Source organism: Crocodylus porosus, unplaced genomic scaffold (assembly GCF_001723895.1).
Source record: "Crocodylus porosus isolate Cpor-Errol unplaced genomic scaffold, CroPor_comp1, whole genome shotgun sequence".
NCBI classification, from domain to species: domain Eukaryota; kingdom Metazoa; phylum Chordata; order Crocodylia; family Crocodylidae; genus Crocodylus; species Crocodylus porosus.
Genome location: NW_017728947.1, coordinates 16,469,416 through 16,489,136, shown reverse-complemented (window position 1 = coordinate 16,489,136; position 19,721 = coordinate 16,469,416). Strand labels below are relative to the sequence as shown.

The following is a 19,721-nucleotide window of genomic DNA, read 5'->3' as shown; positions in this document are numbered from 1 at the left end:
CCCGGCACTGCATTTGAATGGGGCAGCCATACAAGTTTAATGACCCTCCCTGGTTTGTCTTGTGCCAAATGAAAAATTTCTACTGTAACCTCCTGGAGGGTTGTAGCTCAATATGAAGGGAAAAAGAACAAAGAAAGCCAGTAAGTTCCACATTGAAAGCTAGTTTGCAGTCTAAGGCTGATGTGCATCGTGAGTTCTTAATATCAAATGGAATACATAAACTGTACATAGACCCCAAATCCTCACAGCTACCAAGAATAGAAATTCATCTCAACCACTAAAAAAGTATTTGCTTCTTTGGGTCCTAACAGATTCAGTCCATGAATAATTGATCAATACTGGGTGTTGCAACTGATCATCCAAGCCTAGATTCTGACATAACAGGTAGTGACTAGGGGAGTTTCTCAAAAGTTTTAAATGCCTCTTTGGCTACATCTGTAGTGCACTATATTTCCAGCCTGGACCAATCCTTTATGTGATTTACTCCTTTACCCAAGGTTTCAGAGGTAAGAGGAGGAGAAGTTTGATATAGGCTTTTAACTTTATTTCATGTGATCCGAGAGAAAGGCTTCTCTTTCTCTTGTGGTGCACTCTAGATCAGGGGTCAACAACCTTGTAGAATGGTGGGGTGGGGCTTGTGGCCCTCTCCCCTCTGCAGTAACACAGGCCTTCTTGCTCTGTGCCAAGCGCTAGTCTCCTGTGCCACCCTCATGCAGCCTTTGCTTACCGAGCATCTCCGAAAAGCATGGCTAACACCACTGGTGAACGGCCGATTTGGTGGTGAGGGTGAGCGGAGTGCACAGGGGTATGAAACTAGCCCTCAGCAGAAAGGGCTGGAGTGGAGGCAGATGCTTTGAGAATATAATCCCTTTAACAGGATGGTACATACCCCACTGCATGTCACCAAATCCTCCCCCATTGGCTGGATCAGTCCCTTGTGGGCAGGATCCAAGCTGTTCCTATGTACTGCCACAGGTTGGATGACCCCTGTCTCGATGAATTGCTTGTTTGGAGTGTGAGAGGTTCCTGTGGTCTTAACAAGTGGCCATATTTAGAGAGAGGATATCTGAATTAAACCTTATAATGGATCAGTGGGATACTGGTAACTAGGCTCACAATCATCATGTACTTGATTTTACATTGTAAATTACTTCATCAGTTGAACTTGGGACGCTTGCACTCCCTCTGAAGCTGTTTTTCACTGGAACTAATTTCTTCAGCTGCTGCTGTTTTTTGTGATTTGAGACATTTAGTGCTGCTAAAGTTGCACTGATTCAGGGTCAGGTCCACTCGGTCTGATTGACAACTATAATTGTTTTACCATCTTCTGTGGGGCATGATTCTAGAAATCTGGCTTATTCCACTTCAGAAAGTCACAGCTATTGCAGGGTTTTGTGGTGTCCGTGGCCTCTCTTTTTTTTTCTCTCTGATGTACTGTAGCTTCTGAGGCTTTTGGTCTTTTGAAAGACAAGTCTTAATCATGTTTTGAGGTATCAAGGAGTATTTATTGGCTCATGGTGTGCAGGAGAAGGGGAGCAGAGTGGGGTGGACATTCTTTTGGACTTCAAAGGACCCAAAGAGCTTAAGATCTATTATGTGGTTGCCTGAAATTGCAGGGAATTGAACATGATGGTAGGTGCTCCCTCCCAGTCTCGGGTTCTTGTGACTCGCTACGAACCTGGTTTTATGAGCAATGTCAGACATGAGGACTAGGCATCTCATTTCAAAGGGCAATGGTACTTTAATTCAAAGGAGAATAATCAGAGGACCCTTCTCTAAGTTTCAAACCTGATAGTAAAGTAGGTCATTTTCTTTGTTCCACTCCACTGAGAAAATAAGCTGTAAAACTGTATTATTCTGGGTCAGAGGAAATCTCTTCCAGATCCTTCAATTCTGAAATAATTGAATGGATACTATTGCTTATTTATTTTTCATGTCTGAAACAATGTGGTCATAAAAAATTGTGCCTGCCTGTGACAGTAGATAGAACTGATCATTTCAAACAGAAACTCAGTTAATAGTGAAATAAAATGGTTGGAAAACAATCATTTCTTCTTACAGAGGACCATTGATTTTCTCATTTGGGGATGTACAGTATTTATGTGTTATTATTTCAGCAGGCTTAAATTTGTTTTCTTTTGGAAGCATTTCTGCCATGGAACTTCCACTTCAGCTTTTCTGCGTTATAAAACTCGGCCAGCATAGCAATGTTAGTGGCTAGATCATAGCCTCTCACGGGACAAAGCCCTGTGCATGGACACAGCTCTCCTCTCAAAAGAATACTTCTCTTGGCTTAGTTTATATAAGGCAGGGGCATCAAAGATACAGCCCATGGGGCTCCTGGAGGGGCCAGGGATTTAGGGGTTGGGTAAGCAGAGGTGGGTCACAGGTCTGCTCCCAAATTCTAAGGTATGAAGCCTTTTTGGATACATTTTGACAGCAGTGAGGAAAGTGATGGCTCTGTTAATCCCTATAGCGCCCTGATGTGACACAGTGGCTCAGGAACATGTAGCAAATAACATTGCCACCATCCACCCCTCTGCTGGAGGTGGATCCAGATGCAACCTGCAAGAAGCATCACAGCCTAGATGTACCTGAGACGTCTAAGGGAGCTCGACAACCCTGATGCAAGGTGTGAAAAACCCCTCCTGTTGACATGCTCTGTATTTCCAGGGCTCAGCCAGCGTAGCTATAGCAACAGGGGCTCTGCAGAGAAGACAGGCACTTAGTTAAGTAGATAGGGCGAATCAGGGAATAAAAGCACACTTCAAAGATGCCTAGTTGCTCAGCTAATCTGTATTCCCTTCTGTTGTTTTGTACTGGATCATTGCTTCAGGTGCTATTGAGTGGTGGAGATAGTAATACCATCACAAGATATTCTCTGGAACCAGTGACCTGAAAAAAAAGGCTATATTGACAGTCCTCACGTTCAGGTTCAAGGAACAGAGGTGAAGTTTAAGAGTACAAATTCTAAGATAATATTCTTTGATGTACTAAGAATACATCAGGATGAGAAGAAACCAGATTAAAATATGATTTCTGGGCTAAACACTTGAGGAAGAGAAGGGTCTTTTTCTAAGGAACCCTGGAAACAGATGAGCATTAAATGGCTGGAAAAATATGTGCCTCATTTTTACATAGATGGGACCTAGACAAGAGAGGAAAGTAACTTAACCAATGCCACACATAATGTTGGTAACCCTCCCCCCCGCAAAAGACAGCAACAAAATATTAGCTACCCAACTCTTCATGACATGTTATGTCCATTTCTTTTAAACAGAAGGGACGTCTTTGCCGAAGGAAAATAGGAAGGGATGGTTTATGCCACCTGCTTAATGATTTACAGTAAGAAAAACTGATATATTTTCACATATGTTTAAAAGAGCTGGTAAAATAGAGATACTTTGTAAGTGGAAAAATGTTGCAAGTCCTGACCAGAAATAACATAGAAGGGCCTTTAGGAAGAGCTATTGCTTGATTTAAAGATTTTCACTGAGAGAGATTTTGCCTAGTAAAGCAAAATTTTCATAATAATAATAGAAACTTGAACTGGAGAAAATTGTGCACATTATTTAGCTGGACTTCAAGAAAACTTTCAACACAGCATTACAGAGAAGATTAATGTACGGTGTCAGCACAAAAGAAAAGTATCAGGAGTAAACTACCCAAGTGAATAAAGAATGCCCAAGAGACCAGAGACAGGAAAAAATAGTGACTGAAAACAATATTTGAACAAATGAGCCCTTCAGCTGTCCTGCTAAGAACTCTGAAAAGTGCTGCATGGTGAGCAGGCCTGGGTTTTCCCATCTACACGAAAACTGACAATATGAAATAAGTGATTTTACTGTGTATTACACAAGTTTTTCTTATAAAATCTTTTGCCTTCCTCTTCACCTGTGTTTTGTAAAATATATTCCCTCTTTTCTGGATGTTGCATATATTTTTGTACTTCTTTCCCAATGTACTAGCTTCTGCACTTCATCTGGAAGTTGGTAGTCAATAAAGAAATGGCAGACTCCCAATTTTCATCCCTTCTCTGTATGTTTCCTCTGTTGTTAATATTATATGTTACATGCACACACACAAAAAAAAGAAAAGAAAAAAGGAATGATCATGCAAGCTTCACAAATCACATTAATAAAAACTCAAGAAATATAGAACTGAAAAAATCAGCTTACTTATGTTGTGTATATATGAAGTATTTTCTCCTCCCTGTTTTTTTAACTTATTTATTTCATAGTTTTACATATTTCTCTTGTACTGATACATTTTTAAAATACATAGGACATGAAATACAAACAAGTTGCTCTTATGTTCTTACATTGCTCTCGGATTCAGCACTACCTTACTTTGTACATTTAGGAACAGGAGTTTCAAAACCGCATAAAAACTGCTGCTGTTGAAATTGCATTAGCTGTAGAGCTCTTGTTATCTTCCATCTGATGAGAACTACACCATCACATGGAAATGCTTATGACACTCTTACCCCAAGTGTGCAAAGTTAATATTGCTTTAACACAGATTTTTACCTTGATTGCTTGGGTTTTTTTTTTTTTAAAAGAAAAGCAGAGACTTTTAAATGTCTTCTAGATCTAGAGCTTGTTAGCATGGGGAGGGAAAAATTCCCATATCTGCAGCCATTGGAACCAATTTTTTTATTGCTAGTTTATATGGCTGAAGCAAAAAAGGAAAAAAAATAGAGGGATCTGTTTCTGGATTCCTTTCTAATAGTGCATACCTTAACCTGATGCTGAAAACCCATCTATTTACCGTTCTGTTCATTCTGTCTTCTCCCTTAATAGACTCAGATCTTAGCTATACACAGTGGTGATCATTTTCTTAATCATTTTTCCCATACTTTTATTTCTATAACTCATTTTCCCAGAATGAACATTCCAAAAAAGTTTCATTAAAAACATAAGCAAAACAAACAACGCGTTTGTTCTGAGCATGTGCAGTGCACAGCAATTTAAAATTAGCAGAGCATTTCAGGATTCTTATATAGTGCTTTAATTTGAAAGAGATTAGAGGTGCTGGCCTGCATATTATACAGCAATTTAAAAGTGTGTTCATCTGGGCGATAAAAATGCACATGTGCTTATTAGGCATTCTTTCTCTGTTTTAGAACAGGGCTCTCCTACTTTTCAGCAGCCAAGGACAACACCAGCAGGAGCTGCATACCATGCAGGGGCTGCATGCCATGCACTCGGATGAGTGGGTTCTGCTACTTGCTGTCCCATATGTGGCCAGCACCATGCCTATCCTGCTGCTCCCTGCAGGCTTCTCTGTGGCACCATACTGCATGAGTGCTCCAGGCTGCTGGATTACCCAGCACCGTGGACTGAACCACACCGCTGTGCCCCACCCCAACCTGCCCCTTGCTGCTTTGTTAGGCAGTAAAAGCTGAGGGAGGGAGGGAGAGCCCTGGGCTCTCAACTGGTTTTGTAGCCAGAGCAAGGGGCAGCAGTGGCTGAGTGGAAGCCTAGTGAGCCACATGTGCCTGCAGACTGCCAGTTGGACAGCCCTGTTTTATTATATGGTTTATTCTGCTAGAAATAGTGGTCTAAAAAAGATTTCAACATATTAAAACTTTGAAACCCTTAAAAGCTTGAAGGTAAAATATGTTGATAAGTGACACCCAGTACTATATTTTGAACTCAACTTCCATGTTTTTCTTATTGAACACTATGTTGATTAAAGATGGCACCTCCTTTCATAAAGGGTCTAGTTCAACTTTGTAGATCAGTCTAACACATCCAGTGATCCTGTGGTTGTTATCCAGGGGTGTGAAAGGGCTCAGAAGCTGACCCCACCAAAATTCTGCTACTGTGTTTTCAAGGGGGCTTCATGAGCATGTCCAGCATGTGGTCCAAACTGTTTTGGGTGCCAATAAGTCTTCCACACAGAGCTCATTCTCAGGCACCTGGCAGCTCATCTCTTACACAGAACAGCCAATGGCATATGCCTGGTATGATGATGAGCCCTACCGCATTACCGCAAAGGGGGAAGAACACCTTTAGAGAGAACCTGATAACACCCCCACAGTACATCATATGTTGTGTGGAACACCTGAATTTCACTTATGTCTAGAAGCAGACTTGTAAAGATTACATATCATAGTGGTTAGTGTTAATCTATGAAGTGGAGGTAGAATGTGGAAAAGAGTGTCTATCATAACATATGCAATTAGATTTTATAGCTTTATTTTACATAATTCATAATTGCTATTGACTAGGAAGCAGGACTTAATTACAGTATAGTGTTCTTAACTGAAGGAAAGGTTTTGTGTTTTATTGAGTCTAAAATGACATATTTTTAATTGGCTGGACAAGTTTACTCCTTTTTACACCTCATCTACAATGGAACATTTTGATGACACCTTGGTATTCCCTAGGCTATGAGTAGCATACCTTTCTTCCACACAGAGAAGTTCTTGCTGTTAGTGCCTAAAGGTAAAATATGACCCAGTGGTGGGGAGATATAGTACTATCATCAATGAGCATGCATAGAGGCATTTTCTACAACATGGAGATGCATTCCTGAAGTCTACTTTTAAAAGACAAATGCTAACTTGTTTCTAGTTTATATGTCATGGTCCACACCAGAATTTCTTTATATCTATTTTTTTTACTAGTAGATGCCCAGTAGGTAACCATATTGAGGCTATACAACTATAGTATTTGATGCTGTACTCACTAATCTAATGCTGAGGTGAATTAACTTTTAAATATGAGAGCGATGCAATACAACCTTAGAATCAAGTTTCCGCTTTTCATTTATGCATTTCCTTGCAATATATCGGGTAGAATAAGCCACAATAAGATTCATGGCCCAGATGATGTTCATCTAGATAACGTTTAGTGCAAATAAGCCAATGGACAAGCCTTTTCTTGCCTTAGAGTGAAAACATTTTTAATTAAATGCATTTGGAGAAATAAAAAAGCAGTTCTGGGCATGTGCGGCATGTAGCAATTTAAAGCTATCAGAGCATGTCACATTTTTGTAAGTGCATTAATTTAAAATGGATCAGAGTTGTAGGCCTGCATATTATGCAGCAATTATGGGAGTTATCCATATTTTAAAGATCTCTTCTCTCTTTCAAAATTGGCATTTTAATTTGCAGTTTTCAAAACCAGTCGTTGCTTACAATATAAATTGAGGATAGTGCTAACATAATTATTGGAACATGCATGTAGCACTTGGAGATTGATGTTGCAGTAGCTGTTGGTTTGTTGTCAATTAAAGCATTCTGTTGATTGATGGGATATTAGTTCATTACTTCATCAAAGTTAAAGTTCTGAAGGTCAGGTTTCTGTTGCTTAAACCCTTGACAGTATATAATTAACTGACATATACAATGCTATAGTCTAAGTAGAATGCAATAGGTGAAAAACCTACTATATAATTAGTTCAGTTTTATTGATAATTTTATTATGTCATTTTATTAATTGAAGTCATCCACTGCCTCATTTAGAATTCATGGACCAAATTCAGTTCCCATTAAAGCAGATGTACTTTTCATTGTAGTCAACTGGAGTGATGCAAATTTCACAGCATCTATTCTAATTTGGATCAGATGTTGCATATGAGCTAGTTTCTGCCCTTTATTGTTCACCATTTGCAAGTCAGATTTTGTTTGAATGATTGGGGGTTTTTTCCTTATAGCTATATTTTATACATGCAAGTGTATATGTCTGTTTATAAAACATTACTCATTCAATCAGGGAGCAGAAAAAACGCTGTACAACTTTGAGAACCAATCATACACCACAAATAGCCAATATGACAAAGCGCAAGTAACTAAAAAAAATCACATTATTTCACAAGCTGTTTGTTGAATATTTATGAAAAACTTCGCAGAAATCTATACTGATATGTGAACCAGAGAAAGAACAATGTTTGTCAGATAAATTATTTGCAGCGTGCAATCAGATTAGTGCTTTGTGACAGCTGTATTCAGTCCATGCTTATAATTGGTCTTAGAGTAACAATAGGATAATAGTACTTTCCCAGACAGGAAATGCGAGGTACTAAAGACCTCTTCAGCCTATTAGAGGAAGGTGTAACAACAACCTAGGTCTGGAAGTTAAACCCAGAAAAGTACAAATTAGCAATACAGTGTACATTTTTAACAATGCAGTGGTTAACCATTAGAACCAGCTACCAAGAGAAATAGTGGCTTCTCTAATTCTTGAAATTATCAAATCCAAACTAGATATGTTTCTGCTTTAGTTAGAAGTTATAATAAACCAAAGGATAAGCAGATGAAGTATCAAAGACTGAATCATACATGAGGCTAGGCCTGATGATCCAGTTGCCCCACTGAGCTTTGAAATTTACTAGGATGATTTAAACGGCAATGGTTTTGGATTTATTTCTTTAATTCTTATTACATTTATGGTACATAACAATTAGACAAAACTTTATGTTATAAGGATAGTTTGGATCTTTTTTACACCATGGCTGAAGCCTGTGGCAATTTAAAAAAAAAAAGTTTGATAAATGACTCTCATTTACATTTCTTTCCAGTACTACAGTAAACAAATAGCCCTGGGATAGGTCTGGTACAACAGACTTGGCTGCTCAGTTGGATATTTACAGAAGCTTACAGCAGTCCAGTGAACAAGCTGATGAATGCATTTAAGTCATGCAGATGTTGCTACAATATTAACCTTTTATTTGTTCAGCAGGAAACCGTACTGATTGCAAGCTTTGTGGCTTTGATGCTGTTACAGTGCCGAAGATGGAGAGATTTTATTCTGTATGCATTCCACATGATGTATTCTTAGCACTTCCAAATTCTGCAATTAGCTTAGTAAATTGTGAGTTTTACATGACTTTCTTGTTAACGCCTACAGATTTAGGAGAGAAAATATCACTATAACATATCAACACACAAGCTTTGTTAAAATAGTCTAAAGATCCTTGCTTAAACCAAGCAAAACTGAGACAAGTAAAAGCTGATACTTCCTCCACTTCTGGTGTTTATAATCACAGTGTTTGATTTTGTCAGTTTTGATTTTGAACATCAGGTGATTTTTAGGATCCTGTGTAAACGTGATAAGGAATGCTAAAAATACTGCGTTAGGTACAGCTGTAAATACTGTAGTCCATATTTTGAGGTGATGAGTCAGATCTGTTGGTTTTATATTAACACTGGACCAAATCCTGAAATCTTTTCTCAGTTCTCACATTCACTCTAAATAAATCGCCCTCTGATGAAAGACAAGTACCCAACTGCCACTAGAATGATGTAGCAGAATGGAACAAAAGAAATGGCACTGGCATATAGTTAAAGCTGCATAAAGGACACTTTCAGGACACTATCGTGTTACAGAATTTGACTGTGTTCGGTCTGGCTTTTTTGCATGTTCATATAGCTTTATGTCCTTATCATAAGGCATCACCAGAGTGTGCAGAACACAAGTGAGACTGCAAGTCACTTATGCACTGGTACGCTGTAGGGGCTGTCCTGCAGAGTCCCAACAGCAGCTGTCACTCTTTGAGTGGCATAATTTACATTTATCAAATTTTCATGCTTTTCTGTCCCTGGTTGTAAAATTAGCCCAGTGACATTTTTGAAAAATGTATAACTAGGTCTTTTTTTCCCCCCAGATTGGATTCAGTTGGGTTGTTTTAATCAATAGGGTTACTCACATAGGTAAGGAAGGCTGTTTAGTTAAGGATGGTTTGGGAGAGCTCCAGATGGATTCAGAATGAGATTGTCAGTTGAAATTGATGTTATTTGGCCAGAAATATGACGTACATGGATAAGACTCTGAAACAGCTTAACATCTACTTCTAAGGAGACTCATGGTACACACCCATTAACTATCTGCTTCTCAAACAGCATACATTTTGGACTTCTGATTGTAATATTCAGTCTGACCTTTACAGATTTCACTTCTGGCTAAACATAAATCATATAAACGGAAATTCCCACCTGAGGAGTGTAGTGTAGGATGATGATACTGTAGTAACAACCATAGGGAAAAAAATAAGAACAGCCAATTTTTCATTGAAGAAGCAAGAGTCAATCTTTGGCTCCCTTTGATTTACTTGACTCCCTATAAACCTTTTGGTTTAAAAATAAATGTAGTTTGTTGTCAGTCTTCTTCTCTGTCTTTCTTATCCTTCTCTTCCCCTGACTTTGTTACTATCCAGTTCTGTGAACTTCTTTTCTGGGCAGGAGAATATTTTGTAGTATAATGCAGCAGGCTCTTTAGCTGGATGCTATCTCTCGTTCTTCCTGATTAGCTCTCATTCTTCCTGTTCTGTACTACTCTGGCAGCAGACCAGCAGGTAGAAAGCCAGCTGACCTGGCCAACTGGGGATTCCCCTGAACACTGAAATTTTGCGTTGCATTTGACCAGCGTAGCCAGACATCTGCCACACCTGACCTGCCGATAGCAAGATCAGGGGTGCATCAGGGCTTAGCTGAAACATTGCTGAATTCCAGTGGTCTCCCATTGCAGAAAAAAACCCAACTTTCTGGAGCTGAAGTCACTTAAAGTTATCCTAAGGCTCAACATATTTCCAGGTGCTCCCAGAATTAATGAGCATATTAAGGTATCAAAACTCCATCATCCGTTTCTCCCTTCAGCATGTCATAGGACAAACTTTATAATTTAAAACCAGATAACCTACAAGGGTAATGATCAGCTTGACAGGTTAATTGCAGTTAGTTATACTGATGTTCCCAATATCTGCAAAAGAGTCCATTCCAAAGTTTTGGTAAATGGGTTAACAGAGAATACTCTTTATCTTTTGAACCAGGCTCCTAACATATATTTTAATGAATGCAATAGAAAGGAAGGAGCTTAAGAAACTGAAAACAGAGCATAAATCAGCTGTATTTGGGACTTTGTGTACAGTGGGTCAGATTTTGATCCTGGTTACTCTGCTACAAGTCAGTGCTATCAAATGGCTAAGTAAATGGAAGGACTCTGGTCAATGTCAGTAGGCTGTGCGTACACCTCTATACCCATAACAACTCCAGGAAAACCAATGGAGATGGTCTACTTGAAATTCTGTCCTAACAGATTTTTTCATTTGCTTTTTGAATGTTGTGGGGAATGCAGGTTGACCTGTGATCATTTTATGCATGTGACTGAAGTACTAGATGGACATTCATAGATATATTGTTTTATTGGAATTTATGAATTAGTTATTGGTTTGGTTTAAGAGTGGACTGTTGGAAACTAAAAAGGTGACAAAATAGTCAGGTAAAGAACAGCACAGCTACATATGTGGGAATCTGCAGCTTCCAGATTCCCATATATGCTCTGAAGCTATTTTGCTGTGTCTGGAAATCTAGAGATCAAAGAAATACTTAACTTAGTTTAAAGGATGCCCCTGGACAAAAAGGAGAGGAGACAAGTGTCAGCAGAAGCCTGAGAGGAAAGGCTGATTAACAGATGCTGAGAGAGGCAAAAACTAAAATGCAACCTGTCTTCCAACCCAGAGACGGGGATAAGGTGGGGAAGCAGAGCCTACCTACCTACATGTGCAAGAAAAGGATAAGGTTCGATGTAGGTAGGCATTAGCTATTTGAATCTTTTTTTCCCTGATTGCAGTGAAAAAACAATAAGTTTGTTTTATAGAAGCTGTTTTGAATAGCTTTAATTAGGGGTCTGAGAGAGTGTTCAGTTTATAACCATGGCAAGTCCAATTTTGAAATGTGGCAACTGGAAGCAAATGTAGATAGGAGCACTGGTGAAAAACATTTACTCTCATCCAGGTTTATATGTTTTAAGGCCAAAAAATGAAGCCAGAATTTTGGATGCTTTCAAATTATATTTCTGGCTTGTAAGGTGTCAGGGAACCTTTGTGATCATGTACTCTGACTTCCTGCATAGCCCAAGTCCTAAAAGCTCACCCAGCAATCTCTTTATCAAACACAGATTCTTTTTCTGAAGTCCATATTCTCAGAGGTTCAAGTCACAGCTGTCTCCTCTTTCTTCCCCTTCCATTTCCATTTCTGTACCTGGGCCTAGAACAGCAAAGCACCCAGACTAAGGTAAAAGTAGTATAAGTGATCAGAAACTGGTTCAGATCTGTAACACACTGAAAGTTCAGTGCATATATATCAATTTCAAAATGGCTGAAGCTGGTTTAAGATAAATCTGAATGGATGTAGTATCAGACCTAATTGATTTAAGTTAAATTGGTTTATTGATTGTCCCAGATTCCCTCCAAATTCAAGTTTCTGGAAACAAAGTGAATGTCTGTTCACTTGCTTATTGGTTCAATTTACGCAGCTTAGACTAAACTGTGACGACTGAACCAATTCAGCCTGGGGATTTTTGGCTGTCTGTACTTAGCCCCAGGGGACATACTCTGATGGCAAGTAGGTGCTGGATCAAGCCTTACAATAATCAGCAATTTCCTGCAAGTTCAGGAGCATTTTTTAGCACTATAGGGTCATGAACACACACTTCATAACACTACAAAAACAGAGCACTATGGGGGCATGCATATGTGCAGAGCCCCTGGTCCAAGTACTATAAATTTGCCATAAAGGTATTCTGTGGCATGCTGCCCAGCTAGGGGGTGGTAGAGGAATGCTGCTTTGTTTCTTCTTTCTTCTGCCCCCACGGAGCCTGTCAGTGATCCTAGGACTTATCAATAGGTTGGTGAACTTGCTCCCTTGGAGGCAACCTTTGCTCTCTGAGGCCCCTCACAGATGTACTTAAGACCTGATTAACCAGTTAGTCACATCTTAAGCAGTAACACAGCCACAGATGAATGCAGTTAATGGTATGATAAACAAGGAATCTGCCACAAAATTATCATACAAAATGTATGATAATGTTATGGCTGGTGCCCATCACACCTTAAATTGCGTGTGTGGCCAGGATGATCAGGGCTCCCAGCCTCAGGAGCACATGGGAACACTCCCCCTGGCTGGGAGTGCTGATCAGCTGACTGCCACTCCCAGTCTCGTGGGTGAATCAGAGTCAAGGGCTCTGATGTGCCCCTGAGCCTGGGAGTCATGATCACCTGCTACTTCCAGCTGCAGGGATGCATCAGCACCCTTGACTCTGAGGTACCCACACAGCTAGGAGCAGCAGCTGATCATGGTTCCCAGCATCTGCGGTTAAGTAAAGCCCTTGATTTCACTGCATCCAGGAAGCTGGGAATACAGACTACTTGATCTGCACTCCCAGCATTCAGGGTGAGTTTGAATGATCTGTTGGAGATCATGTCCATGATGGAAGCACATAGCTTATGGTCAGGTATCCTAGAGTACAGTTTATATTTGAGGCCCTGATATCATACCATATCACAAGTGGTGGTAAGGTTGATAAAGACCACGCTTGTCTTCTGCCTCTTTTCAGATCTGTTTTCTATGTCACATGTCACATGTAACATGGTCAGTGGTATACCACTCTTTGCAAAAGCTGGCTTGTTCTTTTGGGAGCTGGGGATCAGTGATGTTCTCTGTTTTATTCAGGATTATGTGCTCCAGGAATTTGTATGTAACACAGAATAGTGAGAGAGGTCGGTAGGTCTTTGGATCCTCTGGCGGTTTATAGGGTTTCAGGATAGCAGTGACATCAGCTTTTCTCCAGATTTTTGGAAGTCTGTTACTTTCTAGACATTTATACACGAATTTCTGTGGTTCTGAGCTTGGTAATGAATTCTGGGAATATCTTATCTATTTCAGCAGCCTTGCCAGTCTTGATCACTTTAATAGCTATGTTGAACTCATTGTCAGAGAGGGGAGCGGTTAAATTAAGGTTGACGTTGAGTGATTTAAGCTGTTCACAAATCGGTTGTCTAATTTTTTGGGTGTTGCTTGCTTGGGTTACAGTCCTTGCACCAAACAAACAAATGTTTCTCTAGGCAGCAGAAGGAGCCTTTCAGCTCTGGTCCGGTGTAATACAGTGGTGCCTTCCCGGTAGCAAACCTACCAGTTCTAGCTTATCTCCTGCCTGCAAACCTCTTCTGTACCCAGTTTGCCTCCCTCTGGTCTCTGTTCTGGGGCTTTAAGCTATTAGAGGGATGCTTCCTGAATACCTAAATGTCCACCACTGGACTTCTATAACAGGGCTGCCTGCTCCTTCTTAAATGGCCAAACTACCCTGTCCCACCCCTCTTGGAGACTTGCATGTAACTGTCCACATATTATAGGTGGTATTACAAAATATTGCTGTATAATGTCTTAGGTTACCTCTTAATTTATACAGGCATGAGATACGGCAGGTTAATACCTTAGAGGCAATCAGTTAGACTCTAGGATGCAGACAGAAGTGCAACTCCCAGCTGTAACTCAAAATGATTTCTGCAAAGTGTTCTGAGTTGCAACGTTACCCCGGACCAAACAGAAGTTCACTGTTGACTCCAAGGGGGAGGAGAAGCTAGCTGCAGGCTCTGAGCCTGCAACTGGTTTCCGTAGCAATGGTCAGACTCTCTGCCAGTGTTTGAAGTTTTCAGAATGGGAGGGGAGAAAAGGCAGCAGAGGGAGCTTGTGCTTTGGGCTTCTCAGCCAGTAATGAAGGCTGGGGTGGGTGAAGTGGAGCTCCCCCCTCACCTCAAAGGGTGCTCCGATATACCTGCTCCACCTTCCTGGGGGTGGGGAGGGGCTGAAACCCCCCCCACTGAACTCCCTCCTCTCCCTTTCTCCCCTCCCATTCTGAAAAGAGTGACAACCTGGGAGCTCTGCAGACACGGATTAAGAAGATGCAACACTTTAAAACGTCTTTATCTGATATCTCATGTAACAAAGAGTCACATTTTCATGAGATCAGCCATTTCTGAAGCTGTTTGCAGCTGTGCACTTGTGTTTGGTCACACCGCTTTCTGTAGCCAGATTGGGCAGAAATTATCACTTCTGTCTGCACTTTAAAGTGCCACCCTGTTCTACCTTCTGCCTGACTTCAGCCTAACATGGTTAATCACCTTTCTTTATTGTAGAGTGATGCAACTCCTGTTATACCCTCCCAGTTGTCAGCAGTCATAGGTGTAGGGAGTTTCTGACAAGGAAAAGACATTATATGAGCACGACCAGATTTTCAATCTGACAAATAATCTTCTGTGTTTCTACGTCTAACAGTCACAATAGTTCTCTTTTGAAGGAATATACAGAGAGAAGCCAGCTGTGTCATTTATGAAGGAAAGGGAAATGGTGTTCTGTTCTTAAAATTCTTCCCCACAGTGGATTCGAACAAGCAGTTTGATGACTATATCTCTGACATATTATTCCAGTCTGCCTCTATCTTGGGCTCAGTTTTAATATTATTAATGTGGTTTGAAAGTTAAACTTAGCTCTGCAAATGCTCTTTTGTCGTTTTGCTATGTTTAATTCATGAACTACTTATGTAACTATACAGCTCCACATACGTTATACAATACAGAGAGCCCACTTGTAGCAAAATTATTTTTTCCAACATAGCAATCTCACTGTATGTACAGGTTCACTAGGGAGCTAATGCCCCACTTTGTAAAAGATCTGTTTAGTGAGGGCACAAAACAGAGTGGGGCTGTTGTGTTTCCAAGACAGAAAAGCTACACGGGGAATTGTGCAGACTTCTGTTATGAGACAAAGCTTATCTACCTGATGGCTCAGTGAACTCCATTAATCTAGCAGTCACAAGCCCTGTTAACAGACAGTATAAGAAATAGGGAATGTGTGGAGTGATCCAACCCTTGTCATACTTTCGCAGTTGTAAGTTTAGGGTGGTCCTGAGCCTGAGGTTACATCCCTAACAGTCATGTTTAATAGTGAACCCTGATGGATGTATCCTCCATCAAGCCCCTCTACTAAACACGACTGTAGGGAATGTAACTTCAGGTGGAGGACTGCCCTAATTTCATTTCGTGCTCCTAAATTTTTGCATTAGAAGACACAGGGTACACCTGCAATTGTATAAATGCACCGTTATTACTACGGATTAAGTTTAGTACCTCTAATATGAGGTACTAACTAAATGTGCAGTAACTGGTGTTGTTGTGCAGTAGTGCCAGTACGTGGTCTTTTTGTGACACTTAATGTGCAATAGACTAATTCTGCTGTGCATTAGCACAGCTTTGGCCATGACACACTAATGTGAAGTACAATTAGTCTACTGAGCATTAAGCATCTTGTGTAGATGCACCCATAGTGTATAATAGTTCCTCATTCACTTTTTTTTTTTTTTCTCACACCATTATTGACTTGGTAGACATCTAGCATATCTCTTTTCTTTTTTTCCAAGCTAAAGTCTGCTAGCTTTTTCAGTCCCTCCTCACACAGAAGTTACTACATACCTCTGATCTTTTTTGTTTCCCTTTCTCTCTTCCTCTTGCAGTTCTGCTATATTGATTGGAGATGGAATAACCAGTATAGCACACAGTATTCAAGATGTGGGTGCATCATGTATCTATATAATGACAATGATGTTTTCTCATTTGTTTTCAAATCATTTCCTGATGATTCCTAGCATTCAGTTTGTTTTTCTGATCACTGGTGCACATTGAGATAACAGTTTAGAGAACTATTTACAATAGCTTCAAGATCTCTTTCCTGAATGATAATGGTTAATTCAGAGTACATCACTGAGTATTTATACTTAGGGTTATTTTTTTCCAGTGCATTACTTTGCATTTATCTGTGTTGAATTTCATCTTTCACTTTATTGCCCAGTTCTGTGAGAACTTCCTGTAACTCTTCACCATCAGCTTTGTATTTAACTATCCAGAATAAATTTGGATCATCTGCAAAATTTGCCACCTTACTATTTATTCATTTTCTCAAATCTTTATGAGTATGTTGAAGAGAACAGATCCCAGAGGAAATATTTATCTTACTCCACTGTGAAAAGCATTTGGTATGTTGTCTATACACTGGTTTTAGGACCTTTCAGCTTTGGGAAAAAATGTTTTAAAATAATACAACCCACTAAGTATAAGATATGGGAATTATTTTTATTAGTGGCAATATTCATATGCAAATTAGAAAGTGTTCATGCTACTAAGAGTAATAATGATTGTGTTTTTTAGAACAAATCAATTACTTAAAATGTTTAAAAATGGAACTAGCTAAAAGTGAGAGAACTGAATGATCTATGTGTTTTATGCAGCAAATATTCAGTGAATTGTACAGGGTGAATGATATGCCTGGTTTCTACACCTATGCTAAACAACAAGGCAAGAGTTTTTCATCTTCTACTCTTTCTGGCTGTCTCCTGCAAACACTTTTTATAACAACACCTTTTCAGTCTACTTCAAACCATGTAAATAAATAAACAGAGGAGTAACAAGCTCCTTTAGCACCTGGGGTGGGGGGAGAGGAGGAAGGGCCATGTGGTATGCTGATTTACTGGAGACCAGGAGTGAGGGCAGTAGAGTGGGAGCTTAGTCTTACCTTCCCCTGTTCTCCACCAAGAGGAGGCTGAGGCTGCTGCTGCTGCTGCTGTAGTTGTGTTGGCTTAAGTAGCAGCAGCTCCAGGGCGGGCTCCCTAAAAGCTATCCCTGCTGTCTTGTTTGCACCCTTTAACCCCCACAAATGTGTTACTGGATGTAGGGCTGTGCATGCTGTGGCAAAGACTCCATGGGGAGTGAGGAGGGAGCACCATTCTGCTTGTCCCCTGTCCCCCAGATACATTGCTTGGTGTGGTGACATCCTGCCTGGTTCCTACAGATTTCATGGATTGGGGGGGCAACTCCAGTTCCTCTCAATAGTTGGCTGCTTTACTCACCCTGTCCTACTTACGCTACTGTAAACAATGGCCAAAAATGAAGCGGGGAAGGGAAAGCCTGGATTTTTTTTATCTGTGACCTAATCTGCTTTTTGTTATAAAGAAAGGCTGCTTATTATCAGAGCCCAGGATGATACTTTGGCAGCTGGCAGCTTAACCAAGTCATTTCAGTTATTATTTCCAGGATTATTGGTTTTATTTTGCTATTTCCTCCCTCCCCACCCAAAAATGAGTAATTGCTATGAAATCTTGACCCTCTTACCTAGCCTGTGGAAATAACAAAGCCTAATTCTGTATGTGCATGTGCACGCATGTGTTCTCACAATGGGTTCTTGTACATGTGATGAAATTGCCTTTTTTAATGATTTAATTGCTATTTTATAGTGGTTTAATTGCATCACGTTACATGTGCGGCAGCATATCGCAATTTAATTTTGTCACATTGTACATGTGTAGCAGCTCATTGCAATGTACATGACTTTGTTATGTAGCAAACTGAAACAAATCCTGATGATACAATTTGTTAGGCAGCAAACTAAAATACAATACATCTATCTCTGAGCCCACCTGGGCTTTCACTGCCCTGTGCACCATCCCCACTGCCTTCTCTGGCTGCCAGCACACCAAACTTACCCCTGGGGCAGCACAGGGAGATGGCAGGAGGGCAGCTGGGTGTACTGGCAGCTGGAGAAGGTGGTGGGATTGGTGAACAAGGTGCTGGAAGCCCGGAGGGGTGCTTGAATAGCTTGGGCTTGGTAGACTTCCAGCGTTCCATCCCTGATGTCTTCTCTGGCTACCAGCACACCCCACCATCTTCCTGCTGCCTTTCCACACTACCCCAGTGGCAAGCCAGCCAATTCACAGGTGACCCCAGGCAGTGGGAAGCAGGGGAGGAGCATAGCAGTAGGGCCCCAATCCTTTTTTTTTCGGCGGAGCCTGCCTGCAGTTGAGGGATGAGCTGCCAGGGGGCCCTGAGCTCTTGTCGGGGGACCTGGTCCTTCCTTCCATGGTGGTGGTGACCCCTGGGGCCATCCAGGTAGGCTGCTAATGGTATGGGTGCCCCATCTTAGAGCCAGCACCCCATCTGCTAGAAGCTTACGTGGGCAGCCCCGGGAGGTGCTGTCACTGTAGAAGGAAGGACTGGAGCCCCCCACAGCTCAGGGTCTGCTAGTAGCTTGCCCTGGCATTCACTGTTCCATCTGTTGCCAGGTTTTGTAGCCCGCTGCATGCAAAGGGTCAGCCAAAGGGGTCAGATGCTGTACTCTGGCTACTCGGCTGTAGAGAGAACAGTATTCTCTAAACGAAATGCAGTAAACCTCTCTACATTGTGAGGACAGCAGAGTCAAGAATACCATCCTGTCTGTCTTTTTGGCATAATAGTGATTTCCACTTCATGCACAGTGTTGGATTTTTTTTTTTTTATTCCAAAAGTTTATTTAAATATCTTTGAGGAACAGTTGAATTAATGGTTAATTTCATAGTCATCTTCTCTGTGGTGTTGCTTCTGAAGTCAGTCTCCTTTTATCTATTTACCATAGTTTTTTTGGTTTTTGTTTTCTTTAAGCACCAATTTGTACAGCTTAAAAATACATTAAGTGGCAGAAATCTGGAGACAAATGAGTGGCTCCTTTTCCATTACTTCCCCTCTGCCCTCTTGTTAGGGAGGATGAAGAAAGAATGCTTAGGGCAGCAGCAGTCTGGATATTCCAGCCTGAGACATGTTTTGTTTTCCTTTGCTCAGCCTTGTGAACTTGGCAATTTATTCATGAGCACAGTCAGGATCAATGCTACAGTTTGTTGCATGCAGTCTCGGTATACAGACACTTCATTTATATTCTGGATGCTGTCTTCATTCTCACTCAGAATGTCATTTGTTGTCACCCTTGGAATACTGGAACTACTTCTTCAAGGCTCTCAGTAGGCAGGAAAAGCGCCATTTGTTTGAAAATTAAATGTATTTTTTTTTTTGTTAAGATGAATGCTGTTACGCTTTTAAGTCTTCAAAGGCAGGCACAGAAATTGCTTTTAAAGATACAACCA

At 40.7% G+C, this 19,721-nt stretch overlaps 1 protein-coding gene across 3 annotated transcripts in view; it reads left to right on the top strand.

Moving 5' to 3' along the window:
- Window positions 1–19,721, top strand: part of GALNT18 (polypeptide N-acetylgalactosaminyltransferase 18) — a 540,998-nt gene that overhangs the window by 460,980 nt on the left and 60,297 nt on the right. The gene's annotated exons all lie outside the window — the stretch shown is intronic.